General features: G+C 50.5%; 1 protein-coding gene and 1 long non-coding RNA gene across 2 annotated transcripts in view; one reads left to right on the forward strand and one right to left on the reverse strand.

Moving 5' to 3' along the window:
- The window catches only part of LOC149912559 (rho GTPase-activating protein 32-like), a 490,746-nt gene that overhangs the window by 350,722 nt on the left and 118,656 nt on the right, over nucleotides 1-21,368 (forward strand). The window lies entirely within an intron of this gene.
- On the reverse strand, nucleotides 5,277-5,916 carry LOC149912573 (uncharacterized). Its single transcript, XR_016461949.1, has 3 exons — nucleotides 5,794-5,916; nucleotides 5,414-5,516; nucleotides 5,277-5,318 (listed from the first exon to the last, which is right to left on the reverse strand). It is a non-coding gene; the product is annotated as an uncharacterized LOC149912573 (long non-coding RNA).

A 21,368-nucleotide genomic window follows, 5' to 3' on the forward strand; every position in this document is an offset into this window, starting at 1 on the left:
CAGGTCGCCGTGTGGGCTCCTGGGTGACACTGCCATTTCCCAGCCATTGCAGCCTAGGGGCAAATAAAGTAAAATACTTCAGAAAGATCTCACACTGATTGCATATTTTACTGTTCTTTTACACAAAACAGAAGGGGAGGGCAGCAGATGCATGCAGCTGCATCAACACCCAGGCTGCTAAAGGAATGGAAAGACAGAAACATCAAATATCAATGCCTTATTCTAATGCAAGGAGGGAAGCTTCTATCAATGTTACTTTTTATCATTTAAAATGAGCAGTTGGCACTCTTAAAGGAAAATCCTAGGCCCCAGGTTCTGGCAGTGTGGCAATCTGGACTCAGCTGTGACTGATCCAAACAGTCTGTTCCAGATTTTAACATCCCTTCTATGCATTCACAAGTTTTCTCTCTTGACTTCCCCTTACAGCCGTTAGATGCCAGCAAAACATCCCACAAACACTCCTTACCTCTGTGCACACAGGCACCCATCCAACCAGAGCCATCAGTCATTCCCAGCCATGCGCTCTTCCTCCAGTCATGGTCAGCATCACACGGCCGTCACGCAGCTCACTTGACTCAGTTTTTCTCTTCTTTCTGGAGGTGTCCTTGCTTCTCAGCCTTACCTTCTCGTGATGTTTATCTCGCTCTGCAGCTCCTGCTCTGAATAGGCTTTCTTGGATTCCCGCATGACAGGCACAAAATGCAGCCACAGCCCCTGCCACCAAGGTCAGCTCTTCAGCACACATTACCTGAGGAGCACTTGGCAACTCCTGCAACCTGAGCAGTGCCAGGAAGACTGTTTCACTTCTGCTTCTCCTGGCTCAGAAATTCATTTTCCTACCTAGAAAATGGAAAAAGAAAAGAAAGAAAAAAAATCCTGACATAAAGCAGACACAATTGATACCATGGAATTCTGGAAGGCAAGGGATTTGCCCTCTATGATGAGAAGTTGACTGCAAAGAACTAAGAAGAGCCATGAGCAGGTTGTGAACTTGTGGGTAAAATTAGGAAGTGCAGCAGTGCAGGGCTTCTGGAGGTGAGGGTCTGCTACAGCCGCCTGGAAAGAGAGCCTGTTGGTGGGAGCTGCTTACTGCAGCCAGCAGAAGCATCACACTCACTGACTCTCATCCTGATGGGGGATTCCAGTCAGTCTGGGAAATCAGCATGGCTGGCTGCAAGCAATCTGACAGACTCCTGGAGTGCAGTGAGAATCACTCTGTGGTGCAGGCATTGGGCACAGCAAGCAGAAGGGAAGCATTGCTGGACATGGTGCACACCAGGGGTTACGACAGGAGGCGGTCAGGGCTGCAGTGACCATGCCCTCCTTCAGTTTGTGATCTCAAGGAATGCGGGCCTGGCAGGAAGCAAAGGCAGGAGCCTGAACTTCAGGAGAGCCAGCTGCAGGCTGTTCCAGGAATTCTTGGATGAGATCCTCTGGACAACTGTTTGTAGGGGCAAAGGGATGGAAAAGAGCTGGTCACTTTCTCAGAAAAAAACTTGCTCAGGTTGCATGCTGAGCTGCAGGAGAGGAAGGGAAGGAGGTGCAGCACGGCTCTGCACGATGCTCTGCCACACTGGGCAGCTTGATCATGGCTCAGCAGTGGGATCAGACGAGGAGAAGGGGAGAAGGAAATCAAGGATGGGAGGGAACCATCAGACACAGTCAATAAGTGTCTGTGAAGTCTTGCAGACCCAGAGATTCCCAGGTTGTTTCTGCTTTCGTAGCATTTGTGTGCTGCAGGGTGAGCAAATTCTTCTGCTGCTTGATTCTTCTGCAGGAGCCGCCTAAAAGGGAAATGGCCACTGAGCTGCAGACCAAGCAGTACTGCCTGACGTTGGCCAGGGGGAGCTTCTCCTGCCGCAGTGTGATGATGACAGGTCTGGAGATGATCTGCACGGCCAGCTCGTAGGTGGGAGCCAGGAAAGGACATGATGGGAGGAGAGAGGTGTTAAAGAACAGCCAAGGCATGGAAATGCATCAGAAAGCCCTGAAAAGCATCACAAAGCCACAGCCAGGAAGCTTGGGAGTATCATGAGCAGCATCCAGGATGCGAGAGATTATTTGCTACCATGCCAAATGGTAGCAGAGCTCCCCCTGCAGACATCCCAAAGCCAGACAAAACAGGAACAAAACCCGGAGCTGTGCTGCACGCACCCCACGGCCACAGCATTGCAAGCTGGGGTGCCTTGCTGTGTGCTGCATTCATCCCAGTCCGTGTGAATGAAGACTCTGGAGGCAGTCAAGGCGTTGGTTGAGCACGAGTGTGCTTTTATTATTAAATAAAGGACAGGAGGGTGTGAGAGGTCCACGGTGAAGATGGGACTCATCCTGTCTTGTCATGGAGAGAGTGGCTCAGAGCTCTCAGTGCTGCTGTCCTGTGCCTGAGACTGGAGGCCTGATTGAAAGTCCCCCTGCAAGAGGCTCTGCTCCTCCTCACTGATGCTGACCTGCTCCTGCATGGAGGTGCTGCTGTCGGGGCACTCACACTGTGCTTGGGATGGGCTGCACTGCATGGACTCCTGGTTACAATCCAGGCTGGCGACTGTGGTGTCTTGCAGGCCCAGGTCAGCAACTTCAGCAGAGCCAGGTGTAATGAGGGCATGGACTTCGATGAGCTCCTTCTCTCCATCATTGTTTTCATGTGGAAGGCTGCTGTTGGAACTGCAGCAATTTGTGCTTCCTAAGAGCTCTCCACTGATGGAAGCACACAGAGCTTCCTCGCTACTTGCCCTGGATCTTGTGGGTTGGCAAGGGCTCGATTCACCTAGAAAGGATACACAGGGGTTAGTGTCAAACTTTCACAAGCTGAATTACGACAGTGGTTGATCAGAGGTGTACTGAAGACGTTAGGCAGGGGCTGGAATGGCAGAAGGAGATACAAGTGCAGAGCAAACTTGAATTCTATGTTCCTGAAAAGCAGGGATTTGGAAGCTGCATTTGCACCCTTACCTGCCAGGACTACCACTGCTGTTTCTGAGGGCTGCCTGGCATTGCGCTGCAGTTGGCGTTTGCTGCCAGAGGATGGCTTTCTGAGGCTGAAGCAGCAACACCAACTGCTAGCTGGTGATTCCTCACTCTTGCTGGGTGGATTTTGCCTGGAGAGAGAAAACAGCCAATGCTGTGAGTCGTGCGTGGTGCAGGGTGAGGGAAGAGCAGCACTGAGCTCTTGGCAGCAGTTGCTTGTTCCTAGCACTGCCTGGTTTCTGCAGGAAAACACAAAAACCCACCCAAACAATGATGCTAGGTGCTGGAAAAGAAAGTCCTCTTTACCTGTCAGATGGAAAGTTGATGACGGTGTGGAATTTGCCCTGCCCAGCTGCAGGGCTTTCTTCCACTTCAATGTCGTGGCTGCTCTCTGTCACAGGGGGAGAGCTGCTGTGGCCTCGCCTCTGTGCCTGTGCCTCCTCCAGGCTGAGCAGCTTTGTGGCAGCAGAAGAGACCCCCACAGACTTGGGCCCTGGGAGAGAATTGTGCCCTGTCAGGGAAAACCACAGGTAAGAGCGAGGATCAGAAAGCAGCAGCACAGCCACCACAGTTCTGGGGGAGGTGCTGTATTTTTCTCAGGCTTGCTTATCCGAGCCACTGGAAGAAGAGGAGCTCAAAATAACCATGTGGGAAGAGGTGTGTTTATGGCAAAGGACACGGTTATAACGAAGAGCAGCTTACTGTATCAAAACAGGCAAGGAAAAACCCAAGGAAATGGGGGCAGGGAACTGAGAAAGCTTCACTGCCACACTTGCATCAAGCTTTTCCTGCATGCAAACCATAATAATATCGGTTTCCTCCTTGTGAAATTTAGGCTTGGACGTTCTCAGCATCCAGCAACAGGATGCCAGATTCTAATGGAAGCCCAGAGGTCTGCTGTCCCTTTGATGGTAAAAGAGTATCTCAAAGGTCCCGGAGAAGGCCTGCATTTGGTCAAGGTGTCAGGTCAAGATCAAGCTAATGGAGGAAGACACTCACCTGCTGCATCTGCAATGTCTGCTCCGGATTTGGAGCCGAAGAGGACGTCGGTGTGGTTGATGATGAATTCCACCACATCCGACTGCGTCTGCAGCTCCATGCAGGCAGCTCTTCCGCTGGCGCAGGCAAACTCGTTCTGCTGTGATCTGTAGAAAAGGCAGATTTTAGAAGTCATTTCTCCAAGACCGTTTCCCCGAGTCTGAATTGTTGCAGCCAAAAGCTGTCAGCTGAGGCTCTGGAGACTTCCGCAGTGGGCAATCAGTGATGCCACTGCAGAAATTCCCCTGGATGATCAAGGACACGTCAGTCTCATCTCAACAAGACTGCAGAAATTGTCACCTAGACATTGTGCCCGTGGGGTTGGAGAACAGCCCAGGCTCCTGCTCTTCTGTCAGCCACAGATTTTACAGGAGAAGAGCACATTTGATGGAGAAAAAGGGAGCACTGTTTTTTTTTTTAATGGAGAACAGATGTAAGTGTTGTGTTGGAACAGAACCAGCAGTTTACCTTAAGAGGTTTGGAGCCCACACAATGGCTAGGTTCTTGGCATGCATGTTTGTGATGGTGGAGCTCCCAGCCAGACACGCCAAGTGTCTCATCAGGAACTCCAGTGTCCTGGAAAACAAGAGAGGCAAACGTTCAGCACCAACGAGCATGCCGTGCTGCAATTCAGAAAGCAAACCTCCATTCATGCTACTTCTTGTGATTGCTACTGTCACGGAAGATGAAGTAGATCCAACCTGACTGAGTGCCACGCTGCAGCACCAAGCCCCAGCACAGCACAGCCGCAGCCATCAGCTGCACCAAGCGTGCCCCGTGCCCAGGAACTGACCCCATAAAGTAAGCCCATGGAGCCTTCAACCCTTCAGCATACACAGGCATCGTGTTGCCGGCGTGAGACAGAGCCTGGAACCGCATCGTTGCCCTCTGCAATGCAGCAGGGCTGAGCTCAGCAGGCTGAGGGCAGCACTGACCTGTAGTGAGGAGCGGGCAGCTGCTGGATGACGTCCTGCATTCTGAGCAGCCGCTCCTCCTCTGTAGCGGCACCAACAGCATCCTGGAGTAGTGCAGAAAGGGAGCGAGACACCAATCAGGCTAGTACAGCACTGCGAGTAAACCTCGTGGGGCTGACAGCAAAAGGGCCTCCGAGCTGGGGCACTGCTGCAGCCATCTGCCAAGAGGCCCAGGAAGAGGGAAATGAAAGACGTGGCCTTGTGCTTACCGAGAACTTGCCGTACAGCTGGTGGGTGAGCAGAGGGTTCGGGAGCTCCCTGAAGTACATCTTGCAGACGGAGCTCACGCTGTGAATGTCGCGGACGGTGAGCTCAGGAATCTGCTCCGACTCAAATTCCTGCCTGGAGAGAGGGACGCAAACCCGGTTGAGTGAGAGGAAGGCAAGCCCAAAGCCACACCAGATGCACTCAGGCTGTGTCAGTCGCAGCACTCTTACCGCAGTCTCTGGATGTTGGACACGACGCCGGACAGGCGGTATATCCCCTGCACCACGCCGTGCTGCTCAATGAACTCAGCGCAGCTCTGGAGGACCTGGGGGACTGAAGAACACGTGCCAGCCGTCAGTGGAGCTCCTGATTCAAGTCCTGCTGCAGGCTGTGCTTCACATCCCATCCACTAAGCCCAGCCAGGCTTGGCTGAAGCAAATACAGATGTGCTTGTCTCTTAGGAGCATCCGCCTCACTTGATCCTTCAGCCATCAACTCCCATTACACGTGTCTCCACGGCTATCAGCCTGCCCCCTGCTAGATATGAGCTCCCTTTCATCTTCTTTAGATGCCCAGCAGAGGAAGATCTCAGGAATGGGCAGCTCCTTACCATCACGACCGGAGTGGAGAAGATGCTCTCCCAGGTCACCGCCAAACACCCTTTCCTTCTCCACCTCCCGCTCGGTCGGTTTCTTTGGGCGGGCCTTCACCAAGGAACGAAGGAAGGTGAGGATCTTGCTGCGTTTCTTGGGCACTGCACAACAAAAGGAAGAAACCAGGTCATTTCAGGTCTGGCTCCGTTGGACGAGGCCGAGCACAGCACATTCTACAGAGCACGTCAGAACGGGAAGAACATTACCAACCAGTACATACAAAAAGGGATTTTCTCCATCTCTGGAGGAGCCCAAGGCCAGGTTGGATGGGGCCCTGGGCAGCCTGATCTAGTCTCACATTAAATGTGGGGGCTGGGAGACCATCCTGAGGCGGGAGGGTTGGAGCATGATGATGCCTGAGGTCCCTTCCATCCCAAGCCATTCTATGAAGATTCTATAGTTTTGCCAAGTCCAATCATAAACACAGGAAGATTGGGCCAAATCTCTGCCCCATGGTATGCATGAAAGATCATCAATCCAGATGACAATGTGGGATGGATAAAGGACACCATCAAATTTAACATCCGTACCTGGCTTTGGCACAGAATTGATGAGTGCCTCAGGAATGTTCTTATTAATGAGTTCCACACACTCCCCTGGGAAAAATCCAACCTGTAACAAGAACAAAATAGAGACCAACTATTGCATGCTGCATTTCTCAGGTCTGAACTGTTAAACCAAAAGCCACGTAACATTTCCCTCGGAACGTGCTTGCCTGACGTTCCATAAGACTATCCAGCAGAAAATCGCCATAGTTCACAGCATAAAGGTAATAATTTTTCAACATTTGCAGCCAAAGGCAAGGTCCTCTGACACCGACACAGGGAAACTGTTTATGTCCTTTAGGCATCCTGTGCAGGCAGAGCAGCTTTAAGCTGAGATTCCTGCCTTTACTGCAGTTGCACTCTCCAGTCTGAAGCTTGTGCCTACCTGGAAGCCGAGCTTGCCTCTCCACCAGGGGGTCAGCTCCTTTGGTGGCATGTCGATGACACACACGATGTCTCCCACCTGCAAGAGATTGCAGTGTCAATCCCAGCTTCAGCACGGCTGGGAGGAAAGCACAGCTCAAATGACTGCATTCTTCTGCACTGCCAAACATCGCCGAGCTTGAGAGCACTTGCACCAGTGCAGCTCTGAAGGCATTTGCCATTGTAAAATTGAGCAACAAGGAACGCCTTGAACTGCTTACCTCAAAGGAGAGTTCATCCACTGCCTGGGCAACGTATCTCTTAATAGCATGGGCAGCAGCAATAGCTGGAACATTCACAGGTGCCACCTCATGGTCCAGCAGGGGCTTCCCCTTGTTCTCAGCCTGAAACAGAGAGCACAGGCCACGGTGAGGAGCTGGGAACCAACAAGGAGGATTTCAAGGTGAGGAGCACATCTGCAGAGAAAGCTGCAGGAAATGCACTCGGTCCTTATCATGGGCACTTCAGAAGGAACTGCAAGTCTAATAACGGCTGTTTCTCTCCCTGGTGTGCAGCAGGCACACGCCAGGCAATGCAAAGATGCATCTCTCCCCATCCAGACTAATCAGCAATGGCACTGACGCAGACAGGTGGCCTTGTCCATTTTGCCCCCTCCTTTCCTGCGCTCTTTGTGCAGGAAGGCTGGCTGTTTAAGATGCTAGGAGACCGTGAAGAGGGAAACCAAAGCTACGGCTGCAGTTACAAGGTGCAAACAGTGCCATTGCAAGCACCAAGCAGCTCTCTTGAGCAGTCCAACCAACAGCGAGGCCAAACAGAGCAGAGAATGATTGTTGTTTCTGCAGCCATTTCAAGGGAAAAGTCAGTAGAGGACAAACCCCACAGCCGAGATGGCTCTGGTACTTTTATAAACTTGCCACACTTGCACTACTGTCTTGCCACAGAGGAGCTCTCTTGGAAAGCAGGAGAGCACATCTGCGGCTCACTCTGCTGGCTGCAGTCAGGGAACAAAGACCAATCAGAGCTTCATACTCTACCTCTGTCCATGCCAGGTCAGGCCCACAGCTGATCTGGCTGCACGCCACAGTTATCAGCGTAGGTGTGACAAGCTGGAACTGAAAAGAAACACACTTTTATGTTCTCTGTTCACATCTCTGCTGTGCTCCCTACAGCTGTCGGGCACACTCACACAGCCCAAGCATGCCTGCTGGTGTCCCTGGTGATGCTGTGCAGCTCTGCACAAGCTGGGGCTGGGACTCTTTGCCTAAGGGATTGGTTTCCTGTAGACCAGCTGGTCACAGCACCACAGACAGCATCCTTCTGAGGGCTGAGCTGCAGAGCACGTGGAGAAAACCCACACGTGACCAGCGTCCCATCAAAGCTGGATGAGGCTGTGTTACTAAACACGGGGCGTCACAGGCTGCTAAAGCATGTGGGGGGACAAACCATGGCAGGTACCTGGCAAGAGATCAGAACGAGGGAGAGAAATCTCACGAATCTGCAGCCGTTCCTTGTCTCTTTGCTCTGATCTTCCACGAGCAAAAGCTGCAGCAGGGAAGCAGGCAGAGGGTGGAGAGAGGAGAGAGAAAGAGCAGGTCAGTTTGCTTCCACGGTTTAGCAAAGACTACGAGGGAAAAAACAAAATCTGCCCTCCCTCAACTTAAAAACTCAAGTTTTCAACTTAAAACCATTTCCCCTTGTCCTGCAGTTATCTACCCTTTCAAACAGTTGATTCCCCTCCTCTTTTTAGGCTCCCTTTCGGTAGTGAAGGCTGCCATGAGGTCACCCCACAGCCTTCTTTTCTCCAGGCTGAACAAGCCCAGCTCCCTCAGCCTGTCTTTGCAGGGGAGGTGCTCCTGTCCCCTGATCATCTCTGTGGCTCGCCTCTGGACCCTCTCCAACAGCTCCCTGTCTTTCTGGACGCTGTACTGCAGCTGGGGCCTCACAAGAGCAGAGCAGGGGGGGACGATCACCTCCCTGTCCCTCATGGCCACCCCTCTGCTGATGGAGAGAATGTGATCCTATGAGCTCCGCCAGCCAGCAGTTCTCAGCACTCACTGTCCCCCCGTCTCTCCCACACTGTCTCAGCTTACCTACAAGGTGCTGCACAGGACGGTGTGAAGACAAAGGGACGCAGTCGGTGCACAAGTGCAACAAGCGAGCTGCTCAGTCAGAGCTCCAGCGCTCCAATGAAGGGACGCAGCACGCACTGCTCCTCCCCTCATTCTAGCCCTTATGACATCACTGAGGGCCACCAGGCTGCTCCACCACGACGCACAGGGTGGGGAGGCAAGACCAGTCACAAGGGCAGAAGATTCCAACAGCCCAGCCCAACGTTCTGGAATCAGGGGCTGCTTGGAATTCTACCCCAGCCAAATCCTGGAGAAGCTGGCACGGGGTCGTCATGACCAAAGCGCAGGACCTGGCGCTTGCTCTTGTTGAGCCTCGCACAACTGGCCTCAGTGCATCCCTCTGGAGGGCCTTCCTGCCCTCAGCCAGATGGACGCTTCCTCCCAGCAGCGTACCTTGCAGTGCTGGGCCCATGTCAAATCCACACTAGAGTGGCTTTTGTTACATTCAAGGGCATGTTGCAGCACCCATCTATTTCACCTGGAAGGAAATAAAGCAGGAGATGGGAGAAACACAGAACTGCTGCCAGACTGCTTTATCCCTTTCTTAGCCCAACTTCCCTTGCCTCATCCCCTACCCCAACTCCTGGATGATGCCCACGGGCTGATAGTTGGATCTCAAGTCCATAGGACTCCTTTCACAGGGCTCCATCAAAAAGGCTGTCACACTTGTTCCGTACACTCACACTGACCCAGCAGTGGTATCACAGTCACTTAACACACACACAACAACCAAACCCCGAGCATGCACATCCCTTCCTGCGTGACTGCAGCCCACAGCTCCCCTTCACACCTCCGTGGATCTCTGGTGTTTTACACGGATGCAGCCTCGCTGCAGCTCCGTGGCTGTCACACAAGGCCTGCAGGACCTCTTTCTCTGCAAACCCCGTCTGCAGGCATTGGTTCATGAGGTTCACCTCCTGCCCTCCTGAGCAAAAACAAGCACTAAGAAATAGAGCAAAGCACGCTGGACTCGACCTGGCTGGATCCCCAACCCTCAGTCCTGTCAGACGGACCCTGGTGTGGAGACTCATCCCCAAAGCCTGGCTGGACATCAGCACAGGCATCCTTCTTCAAACGCCCCATCCAAGCAGCAAGGGATCAAAGCGTTGGCACAGCTGAAACAGAAATGCTGTGTGAGTTTCCTGTTAGCACTGAGCAGGAACAAATCTACCGCTGAGCAGCAGGATGTGAGACAAGCAGCAGAAGACACCCAACCTGCAGAACCAGCTCGTTTGGGGTCGGTCCAGATGTTTGTCTGCTCCCTTCCCTGGCCCAGGCCAAGCTTGTGAGCTGCTCCTCCTTTGTGCAGGGGGAAATGGTGCAGATGCCATGTGGTGGCTATGCACAGCATGCCTTGCACTTGCTTTTCCTCTCTCCATCTGCCATTAGCAAACAGCATCTCCAGCCTGCAGAGATCACTGAGTCCAACCCCTGCACAACAGTGAAAAAAAGATATGATAAGGGGTACTTAAAGCACAGCATCTGTAATCAGATCAGACTCCTGCACTGTGAAGACTTCCATGAGTATTCCTGCAGAGTGCATCACTTAGTCTCTCTTTAGCCTTGTGTTCATGGTTTTCCTGTAAGAGCTTGTCTAAACACTGCCTATAATCGTGGTTATGCTAGAAGCATTTGGATTTCTTGATCCTCAGTGTGATTTCAATAACAAATGCAGATGTTTTTTTGTTAGGGACAGCTTTCAATTTCTCAACTGAAATTTCAATATTGCATTAGGTGTTGACAACCACGGGGCTGCAGTACAGAGAATTACAGGGAGATTAATTTCTCCATCTCCATGCTCCTAGACATTTATGATTACAGTGATGTAGTTATAGACAAATTTGCAAGATACCAAAGCTAGAATAACCTCTTGGTGCAGCAGGATGTCTGGAGCCCAAGTGCAGAGTCTCAGTGTTCCCAAGCCTTGAAGAGGTGCACCGTATGTGCTGGGGCTGATGACACAGACACTGGAGCAAGGCCAGTGTGATGTTAGAAACTTGACCAGCAGCTGATCTGTTGTCAGCCATTTCTGGACACAAACGGGATCTGGTCGACTTAGGACATGACCTTTGGGCTGGAGAGCAACTCCCCGAGGAATCACACAGCCACTGCAGACCGTTGGCAAGAACCCCATACCAAAACAGCTCATCTGCAATCAGTTTTTGATCTGTGCAGCAGTGATTGGAACAGGCGCACGCTCTCTGCAATTGCAGGAATGTTCACAAGTGGAATGTACATCACCTGTGTGCTCCAGCTCTTCTGTGTGCATGCTAGGAGCAGTGATCCCCCTGCACCCAGGGCTGCAATAAAGTCCTGTGGGCTGTCTGACCTGCCAACCAGCAGCCCAGGCTGCCCAGAGCCACATCCAGCCTGGCCTTGGATGCCTGCAGGGATGGGGCATCCACAGCCTCCCTGGGCAACCTGTTCCAGTGCCTCACCACCCTCTGGCTGAAAAACTTCCTCCTCACATCCAACCTAACATAAACACCCCTTTCTCACCAGCCTTACCATCCTTACAGTCCTTCCTGACATCAGCACTAATTGAAACAACATCCCACTCACCTTTGCCATGTCTGGCAGAGGTTGCAGCTCTTTCTATTGCATCCCTCTAGCTGTCAAGTCAAGAGCTCGTGTGTCACACAAGGAAAAGCAATCTTTTACCTGCTGTGCCATGCTCATGGCAGCAGCAATGCAGATGCCAGCAGCTGATGCCCACAAGGACAGCCAGCCTGGACATATTTTTATTACATATCTCTGTCCTGATATCCTTCTAGAAGCTGGGACATTTCTCCCTCTGAGCAGCAGAGGGCAGGAGGGGTCCGAGTTGAAGGCACACTTTCCAATTTTCCTGGCACACAAAGACAAAGAGAAGATGAAAACCAGATTTGTTTCCCTGCCCATGGCAAACACCAGACTTTCCATCCTTACAGTCCTTCCTGACATCAGCCGCAACTGAAACAACATCCCACTCACCTTTGCCATGTCTGGCAGAGGTTGCAGCTCTTTCTTTTGCATCCCTCTAGCTTTCAAGTCAAGAGCTCCTGTGTCACACAAGGAAAAGCAATCTTTTACCTTCTTTGCCATGCTCATGGCAGCAGCAATGCAGATGCCAGCAGCTGATGCCCACAAGGACAGCCAGCCTGGACTTATTTTCATTACATATCTTTGTCCTGATGTCCTTCTACAAGCTGGAACATTTCTCCATCTCAGCAGAAGAGGGCAGGAGGGGTGCAAGTAGCAGGCACACTCTCCTCTTTTTCTGGCACACAAACAGAAGATGAAAACCAGATGTGTTTCCCTGCCCATGGCAAACACCAGACTTTCCATCCTTACAGTCCATCCTGACATCAGCAGCAACTGAAACAACATCCCACTCACCTTTGCCATTTCTGCCAGAGGTTGCAGCTCTTTCTATTGCATCCCTCTAGCTTTCAAGTCAAGAGCTCCTGTGTCACACAAGGAAAAGCAATCTTTTACCTGCTGTGCCATGCTCATGGCAGCAGCAATGCAGATGCCAGCAGCTGATGCCTACAGGGACAGCCAGCCTGGACTTATTGTCATTACATATATTTGTCCTGATGTCCTTCTACAAGCTTGGACATTTCTCCCTCTGAGCAGCAGAGGGCAGGAGATTTCCAAGGTGAGGGCACACTCTCCCCTGTTTACCTGTTACTCAAAGAGAAAGAGAAAATGAAAACCAGATGTGTTTCCCTGCCCATGGCAAACACCAGCCTTTCCATCCTTACAGTCCTTCCTGAAATCAGCACTAATTGAAACAACATCCCACTCTCCTTTACCATGTCTGGCAGAGGTTGCAGCTCTTTCTATTGCATCCCTCTAGCTTTCAAGTCAAGAGCTCGTGTGTCACACAAGGAAAAGCAATCTTTTACCTGCTTTGCCATGCTCATGGCAGCAGCAGTGCAGATGCCAGCAGCTGATGCCCACAAGGACAGCCAGCCTGGACTTATTGTCATTATATATCTTTGTCCTGATGTCCTTCTACAAGCTGGAACATTTTTCCATCTCAGCAGAAGAGGGCAGGAGGGGTCCAAGTAGCAGGCACACTGTCCTCTGTATCTGGCACACAAAGACAAAGAGAAGATGAAAACCAGATGTGTTTCCCTGCCCATGGCAAACACCAGCCTTTCCATCCTTACAGTCCTTCCTGACATCAGCAGCAAGTGAAACAACATCCCACTCACCTTTGCCATTTCTGCCAGAGGTTGCAGCTCTTTCTATTGCATCCCTCTAGCTTTCAAGTCAAGAGCTCCTGTGTCACACAAGGAAAAGCAATCTTTTACCTGCTGTGCCATGCTCATGGCAGCAGCAATGCAGATGCCAGCAGCTGATGCCCACAAGGACAGCCAGCCTGGACTTATTTTCATTACATATCTTTGTCCTGATGTCCTTCTACAAGCTGGAACATTTCTCCATCTCAGCAGCAGAGGGCAGGAGAAGTCCAAGGTTAGGGCACACTCTCCCCTGTTTCTCTGGCACTCAAAGAGAAAGAGAAGATGAAAACCAGATGTGTTTCCCTGCCCATGGCAAACACCAGCCTTTCCATCCTTACAGTCCTTCCTGACATCATCAGCAAGTGAAACAACATCCCACTCACCTTTGCCATGTCTGGCAGAGGTTGCAGCTCTTTCTATTGCATCGCTCTAGCTTTCAAGTCAAGAGCTCCTGTGTCACACAAGGAAAAGCAATCTTTTACCTGCTGTGCCATGCTCATGGCAGCAGCAGTGCAGATGCCAGCAGCTGATGCCCACAAGGACAGCCAGCCTGGACTTATTTTCATTACATATCTTTGTCCTGATGTCCTTCTATAAGCTGGGACATTTCTCCATCTCAGCAGCAGAGGGCAGGAGAAGTCCAAGGTTAGGGCACACTCTCCTCTTTTTCTGGCACACAAAGAGAAGATGAAAACCAGATGTGTTTCCCTTCCCATGGCAAACACCAGCCTTTCCATCCTTACAGTCCTTCCTGACATCAGCAGCAAGTGAAACAACATCCCACTCACCTTTGCCATTTCTGCCAGAGGTTGCAGCTCTTTCTATTGCATCCCTCTAGCTTTCAACTCAAGAGCTCCTGTGTCACACAAGGAAAAGCAATCTTTTACCTGCTGTGCCATGCTCATGGCAGCAGCAATGCAGATGCCAGCAGCTGATGCCCACAAGGACAGCCAGCCTGGACTTATTTTCATTACATATCTTTGTCCTGATGTCCTTCTACAAGCTGGAACATTTCTCCATCTCAGCAGCAGAGGGCAGGAGGGGTCCAAGGTTAGGGCACACTCTCCTCTTTTTCTGGCACACAAAGAGAAAATGAAAACCAGATGTGTTTCCCTGCCCATGGCAAACACCAGCCTTTCCATCCTTACAGTCCTTCCTGACATCAGCAGCAACTGAAACAACATCCCACTCAAGTTTGCCATGTCTGGCAGAGGTTGCAGCTCTTTCTATTGCATCGCTCTAGCTTTCAACTCAAGAGCTCCTGTGTCACACAAGGAAAAGCAATCTTTTACCTGCTGTGCCATGCTCATGGCAGCAGCAATGCAGATGCCAGCAGCTGATGCCCACAAGGACAGCCAGCCTGGACTTATTTTCATTACATATCATTGTCCTGATGTCCTTCTACAAGCTGGAACATTTCTCCCTCTCAGCAAAAGAGGGCAGGAGAGTTCCAAGGTGTGGGCACACTCTCCCCTGTTTATATAACACTAAAGAGACAGAGAAGATGAAAACCAGATGTGTTTCCCTGCCCATGGCAAACACCAGCCTTTCCATCCTTACAGTCCTTCCTGACATCATCAGCAAGTGAAAGAACATCCCACTAACCTTTGCCATGTCTGGCAGAGGTTGCAGCTCTTTCTATTGCATCGCTCTAGCTTTCAAGTCAAGAGCTCCTGTGTCACACAAGGAAAAGCAATCTTATACCTGCTTTGCCATGCTCATGGCAGCAGCAGTCCAGCTGCCAGCAGCTGATGCCCACAAGGACAGCCAGCCTGGACTTATTTTCATTACGTATCTTTGTCTTGATGTCCTTCTAGAAGCTGGAACATTTCTCCATCTCAGCAGCAGAGGGCAGGAGGGGTCCAAGGTTAGGGCACACTCTCCCCTGTTTATCTGGCACTCAAAGAGAAAGAGAAGATGAAAACCAGATGTGTTTCCCTGCCCATGGCAAACACCAGCCTTTCCATCCTCACAGTCCATCTTGACATCAGCAGCAAGTGAAACAACATCCCACTCACCTTTGCCATTTCTGCCAGAGGTTGCAGCTCTTTCTATTGCATCCCTCTAGCTTTCAACTCAAGAGCTCCTGTATCACACAAGGAAAAGCAATCTTTTACCTGCTGTGCCATGCTCATGGCAGCAGCAATGCAGATGCCAGCAGCTGATGCCCACAAGGACAGCCAGCCTGGACTTATTTTCATTACATATCTTTGTCCTGATGTCCTTCTAGAAGCTGGAACATTTCTCCATCTCAGCAGCAGAGGGCAGGAGGGGTCCAAGTAGCAGGCACACTCTCCCCTGTTTATCTGGCACTCAAAGAGAAAGAGAAAATGAAAACCAGATGTGTTTCCCTGCCCATGGCAAACACCAGCCTTTCCATCCTTACAGTCCTTCCTGACATCAGCAGCAACTGAAACAACATCCCACTCACCTTTGCCATGTCTGGCAGAGGTTGCAGCTCTTTCTATTGCATCGCTCTAGCTTTCAAGTCAAGAGCTCCTGTGTCACACAAGGAAAAGCAATCTTTTACCTGCTTTGCCATGCTCATGGCAGCAGCCATGCAGATGCCAGCAGCTGATGCCCACAAGGACAGCCAGCCTGGACTTATTTTCATTACATATCTTTGTCCTGATGTCCTTCTATAAGCTGGGACATTTCTCCATCTCAGCAGCAGAGGGCAGGAGAAGTCCAAGGTTAGGGCACACTCTCCTCTTTTTCTGGCACACAAAGAGAAGATGAAAACCAGATGTGTTTCCCTTCCCATGGCAAACACCAGCCTTTCCATCCTTACAGTCCTTCCTGACATCAGCAGCAACTGAAACAACATCCCACTCAAGTTTGCCATGTCTGGCAGAGGTTGCAGCTCTTTCTATTGCATCCCTCTAGCTTTCAAGTCAAGAGCTCCTGTGTCACACAAGGAAAAGCAATCTTTTACCTGCTGTGCCATGCTCATGGCAGCAGCAATGCAGATGCCAGCAGCTGATGCCCACAAGGACAGCCAGCCTGGACTTATTTTCATTACATATCTTTGTCCTGATGTCCTTCTACAAGCTGGAACATTTCTCCCTCTCAGCAGAAGAGGGCAGGAGAGTTCCAAGGTGAGGGCACACTCTCCCCTGTTTATCTGGCACTCAAAGAGAAAGAGAAAATGAAAACCAGATGTGTTTCCCTGCCCATGGCAAACACCAGCCTTTCCATCCTTACAGTCCTTCCTGACATCAGCAGCAACTGAAACAACATCCCACTCACCTTTGCCATGTCTGGCAGAGGTTGCAGCTCTTTCTATTGCATCGCTCTAGCTTTCAAGTCAAGAGCTCCTGTGTCACACAAGGAAAAGCAATCTCTTACCTGCTGTGCCATGCTCATGGCAGCAGCCATGCAGATGCCAGCAGCTGATGCCCACAAGGACAGCCAGCCTGGACTTATTTTCATTACATATCTTTGTCCTGATGTCCTTCTACAAGCTGGAACATTTCTCCATCTCAGCAGAAGAGGGCAGGAGGGGTCCATGTAGCAGGCACACTCTCCTCTTTTTCTGGCACACAAAGAGAAGATGAAAACCAGATGTGTTTCAATGCCCATGGCAAACACCAGACTTTCCATCCTCACAGTCCTTCCTGACATCAGCAGCAACTGAAACAACATCCCACTCACCTTTGCCATGTCTGGCAGAGGTTGCAGCTCTTTCTATTGCATCCCTCTAGCTTTCAACTCAAGAGCTCCTGTGTCACACAAGGAAAAGCAATCTTTTACCTGCTTTGCCATGCTCATGGCAGCAGCAGTGCAGATGCCAGCAGCTGATGCCTACAGGGACAGCCAGCCTGGACTTATTGTCATTACATATATTTGTCCTGATGTCCTTCTAGAAGCTTGGACATTTCTCCCTCTGAGCAGCAGAGGGCAGGAGATTTCCAAGGTGAGGGCACACTCTCCCCTGTTTACCTGTTACTCAAAGAGAAAGAGAAAATGAAAACCAGATGTGTTTCCCTTCCCAAGGCAAACACCAGCCTTTCCATCCTTACAGTCCTTCCTGACATCAGCAGCAACTGAAACAACATCCCACTCAAGTTTGCCATGTCTGGCAGAGGTTGCAGCTCTTTCTATTGCATCGCTCTAGCTTTCAAGTCAAGAGCTCCTGTGTCACACAAGGAAAAGCAATCTTTTACCTGCTGTGCCATGCTCATGGCAGCAGCAATGCAGATGCCAGCAGCTGATGCCCACAAGGACAGCCAGCCTGGACTTATTTTCATTACATATCTTTGTCCTGATGTCCTTCTACAAGCTGGAACATTTCTCCCTCTCAGCAGAAGAGGGCAGGAGAGTTCCAAGGTGAGGGCACACTCTCCCCTGTTTATCTGGCACTCAAAGAGAAAGAGAAAATGAAAACCAGATGTGTTTCCCTGCCCATGGCAAACACCAGCCTTTCCATCCTTACAGTCCTTCCTGACATCAGCAGCAACTGAAACAACATCCCACTCACCTTTGCCATGTCTGGCAGAGGTTGCAGCTCTTTCTATTGCATCCCTCTAGCTTTCAACTCAAGAGCTCCTGTGTCACACAAGGAAAAGCAATCTTTTACCTGCTGTGCCATGCTCATGGCAGCAGCAATGCAGATGCCAGCAGCTGATGCCCACAAGGACAGCCAGCCTGGACTTATTTTCATTACATATCTTTGTCCTGATGTCCTTCTATAAGCTGGGACATTTCTCCATCTCAGCAGCAGAGGGCAGGAGGGGTCCAAGGTTAGGGCACACTCTCCTCTTTTTCTGGCACACAAAGAGAAGATGAAAACCAGATGTGTTTCCCTGCCCATGGCAAACACCAGCCTTTCCATCCTCACAGTCCATCTTGACATCAGCAGCAACTGAAACAACATCCCACTCACCTTTGCCATTTCTGCCAGAGGTTGCAGCTCTTTCTATTGCATCGCTCTAGCTTTCAAGTCAAGAGCTCCTCTGTCACACAAGGAAAAGCAATCTCTTACCTGCTGTGCCATGCTCATGGCAGCAGCAATGCAGATACCAGCAGCTGATGCCCACAAGGACAGCCAGCCTGGACTTATTTTCATTACATATCTTTGTCCTGATGTCCTTCTACAAGCTGGAACATTTCTCCCTCTGAGCAGAAGAGGGCAGGAGGGGTCCAAGTAGCAGGCACACTCTCCTCTTTTTCTGGCACACAAAGAGAAGATGAAAACCAGATGTGTTTCCCTGCCCATGGCAAACACCAGCCTTTCCATCCTCACAGTCCATCTTGACATCAGCAGCAACTGAAACAACATCCCACTCACCTTTGCCATTTCTGCCAGAGGTTGCAGCTCTTTCTATTGCATCCCTCTAGCTTTCAAGTCAAGAGCTCCTGTGTCACACAAGGAAAAGCAATCTTTTACCTGCTGTGCCATGCTCATGGCAGCAGCAATGCAGATGCCAGCAGCTGATGCCCACAAGGACAGCCAGCCTGGACTGATTTTCATTACATATCTTTGTCCTGATGTCCTTCTACAAGCTGGAACATTTCTCCCTCTCAGCAGAAGAGGGCAGGAGAGTTCCAAGGTGAGGGCACACTCTCCCCTGTTTATCTGGCACTCAAAGAGAAAGAGAAAATGAAAACCAGATGTGTTTCCCTGCCCATGGCAAACACCAGCCTTTCCATCCTTACAGTCCTTCCTGACATCAGCAGCAACTGAAACAACATCCCACTGAAGTATGCCATGTCTGGCAGAGGTTGCAGCTCTTTCTATTGCATCGCTCTAGCTTTCAAGTCAAGAGCTCCTGTGTCACACAAGGAAAAGCAATCTTTTACCTGCTGTGCCATGCTCATGGCAGCAGCAATGCAGATGCCAGCAGCTGATGCCTACAGGGACAGCCAGCCTGGACTTATTGTCATTACATATATTTGTCCTGATGTCCTTCTACAAGCTTGGACATTTCTCCCTCTGAGCAGCAGAGGGCAGGAGATTTCCAAGGTGAGGGCACACTCTCCCCTGTTTACCTGTTACTCAAAGAGAAAGAGAAAATGAAAACCAGATGTGTTTCCCTGCCCATGGCAAACACCAGCCTTTCCATCCTTACAGTCCTTCCTGACATCAGCACTAATTGAAACAACATCCCACTCACCTTTGCCATGTCTGGCAGAGGTTGCAGCTCTTTCTATTGCATCCCTCTAGCTTTCAAGTCAAGAGCTCCTGTGTCACACAAGGAAAAGCAATCTTTTACCTGCTTTGCCATGCTCATGGCAGCAGCAGTGCAGATGCCAGCAGCTGATGCCCACAAGGACAGCCAGCCTGGACTTATTGTCATTACATATCTTTGTCCTGATGTCCTTCTACAAGCTGGAACATTTTTCCATCTCAGCAGAAGAGGGCAGGAGGGGTCCAAGTAGCAGGCACACTCTCCTCTGTATCTGGCACACAAAGACAAAGAGAAGATGAAAACCAGATGTGTTTCCCTTCCCATGGCAAACACCAGCCTTTCCATCCTTACAGTCCTACATGACATCAGCAGCAACTGAAACAACATCCCACTCAAGTTTGCCATGTCTGGCAGAGGTTGCAGCTCTTTCTATTGCATCGCTCTAGCTTTAAAGTCAAGAGCTCCTGTGTCACACAAGGAAAAGCAATCTTTTACCTGCTTTGCCATGCTCATGGCAGCAGCAATGCAGATGCCAGCAGCTGATGCCCACAAGGACAGCCAGCCTGGACTTATTTTCATTACATATCTTTGTCCTGATGTCCTTCTACAAGCTGGAACATTTCTCCATCTCAGCAGAAGAGGGCAGGAGGGGTCCAAGTAGCAGGCACACTCTCCTCTTTTTCTGGCACACAAAGACAAAGAGAAGATGAAAACCAGATGTGTTTCCCTGCCCATGGCAAACACCAGCCTTTCCATCCTCACAGTCCATCTTGACATCAGCAGCAACTGAAACAACATCCCACTCACCTTTGCCATTTCTGCCAGAGGTTGCAGCTCTTTTTATTGCATCGCTCTAGCTTTCAAGTCAAGAGCTCCTGTGTCACACAAGGAAAAGCAATCTCTTACCTGCTGTGCCATGCTCATGGCAGCAGCCATGCAGATGCCAGCAGCTGATGCCCACAAGGACAGCCAGCCTGGACTTATTTTCATTACATATCTTTGTCCTGATGTCCTTCTACAAGCTGGAACATTTCTCCCTCTGAGCAGAAGAGGGCAGGAGGGGTCCAAGTAGCAGGCACACTCTCCTCTTTTTCTGGCACACAAAGAGAAGATGAAAACCAGATGTGTTTCCCTGCCCATGGCAAACACCAGCCTTTCCATCCTTACAGTCCTTCCTGACATCAGCAGCAACTGAAACAACATCCCACTGAAGTATGCCATGTCTGGCAGAGGTTGCAGCTCTTTCTATTGCATACCTCAGCTTTAAAGTCAAGAGCTCCTGTGTCACACAAGAAAAAGCAATCTCTTACCTGCTGTGCCATGCTCATGGCAGCAGCAATGCAGATACCAGCAGCTGATGCCCACAAGGACAGCCAGCCTGGACTTATTTTCATTACATATCTTTGTCCTGATGTCCTTCTACAAGCTGGAACATTTCTCCATCTCAGCAGAAGAGGGCAGGAGGGGTCCAAGTAGCAGGCACACTCTCCTCTTTTTCTGGCACACAAAGACAAAGAGAAGATGAAAACCAGATGTGTTTCCCTGCCCATGGCAAACACCAGCCTTTCCATCCTCACAGTCCATCTTGACATCAGCAGCAACTGAAACAACATCCCACTCACCTTTGCCATTTCTGCCAGAGGTTGCAGCTCTTTCTATTGCATCCCTCTAGCTTTCAAGTCAAGAGCTCCTGTGTCACACAAGGAAAAGCAATCTTTTACCTGCTGTGCCATGCTCATGGCAGCAGCAATGCAGATGCCAGCAGCTGATGCCCACAAGGACAGCCAGCCTGGACTTATTTTCATTACATATCTTTGTCCTGATGTCCTTCTACAAGCTGGAACATTTCTCCATCTCAGCAGAAGAGGGCAGGAGGGGTCCAAGTAGCAGGCACACTCTCCTCTTTTTCTGGCACACAAAGAGAAGATGAAAACCAGATGTGTTTCCCTGCCCATGGCAAACACCAGCCTTTCCATCCTTACAGTCCTTCCTGACATCTGCACTAATTGAAACAACATCCCACTCACCTTTGCCATTTCTGCCAGAGGTTGCTGCTCTTTCTATTGCATCCCTCTAGCTTTCAACTCAAGAGCTCCTGTGTCACACAAGGA

Source organism: Phasianus colchicus, chromosome Z, assembly GCF_987193195.1.
Source record: "Phasianus colchicus chromosome Z, bPhaCol1.hap1.1, whole genome shotgun sequence".
NCBI classification, from domain to species: domain Eukaryota; kingdom Metazoa; phylum Chordata; class Aves; order Galliformes; family Phasianidae; genus Phasianus; species Phasianus colchicus.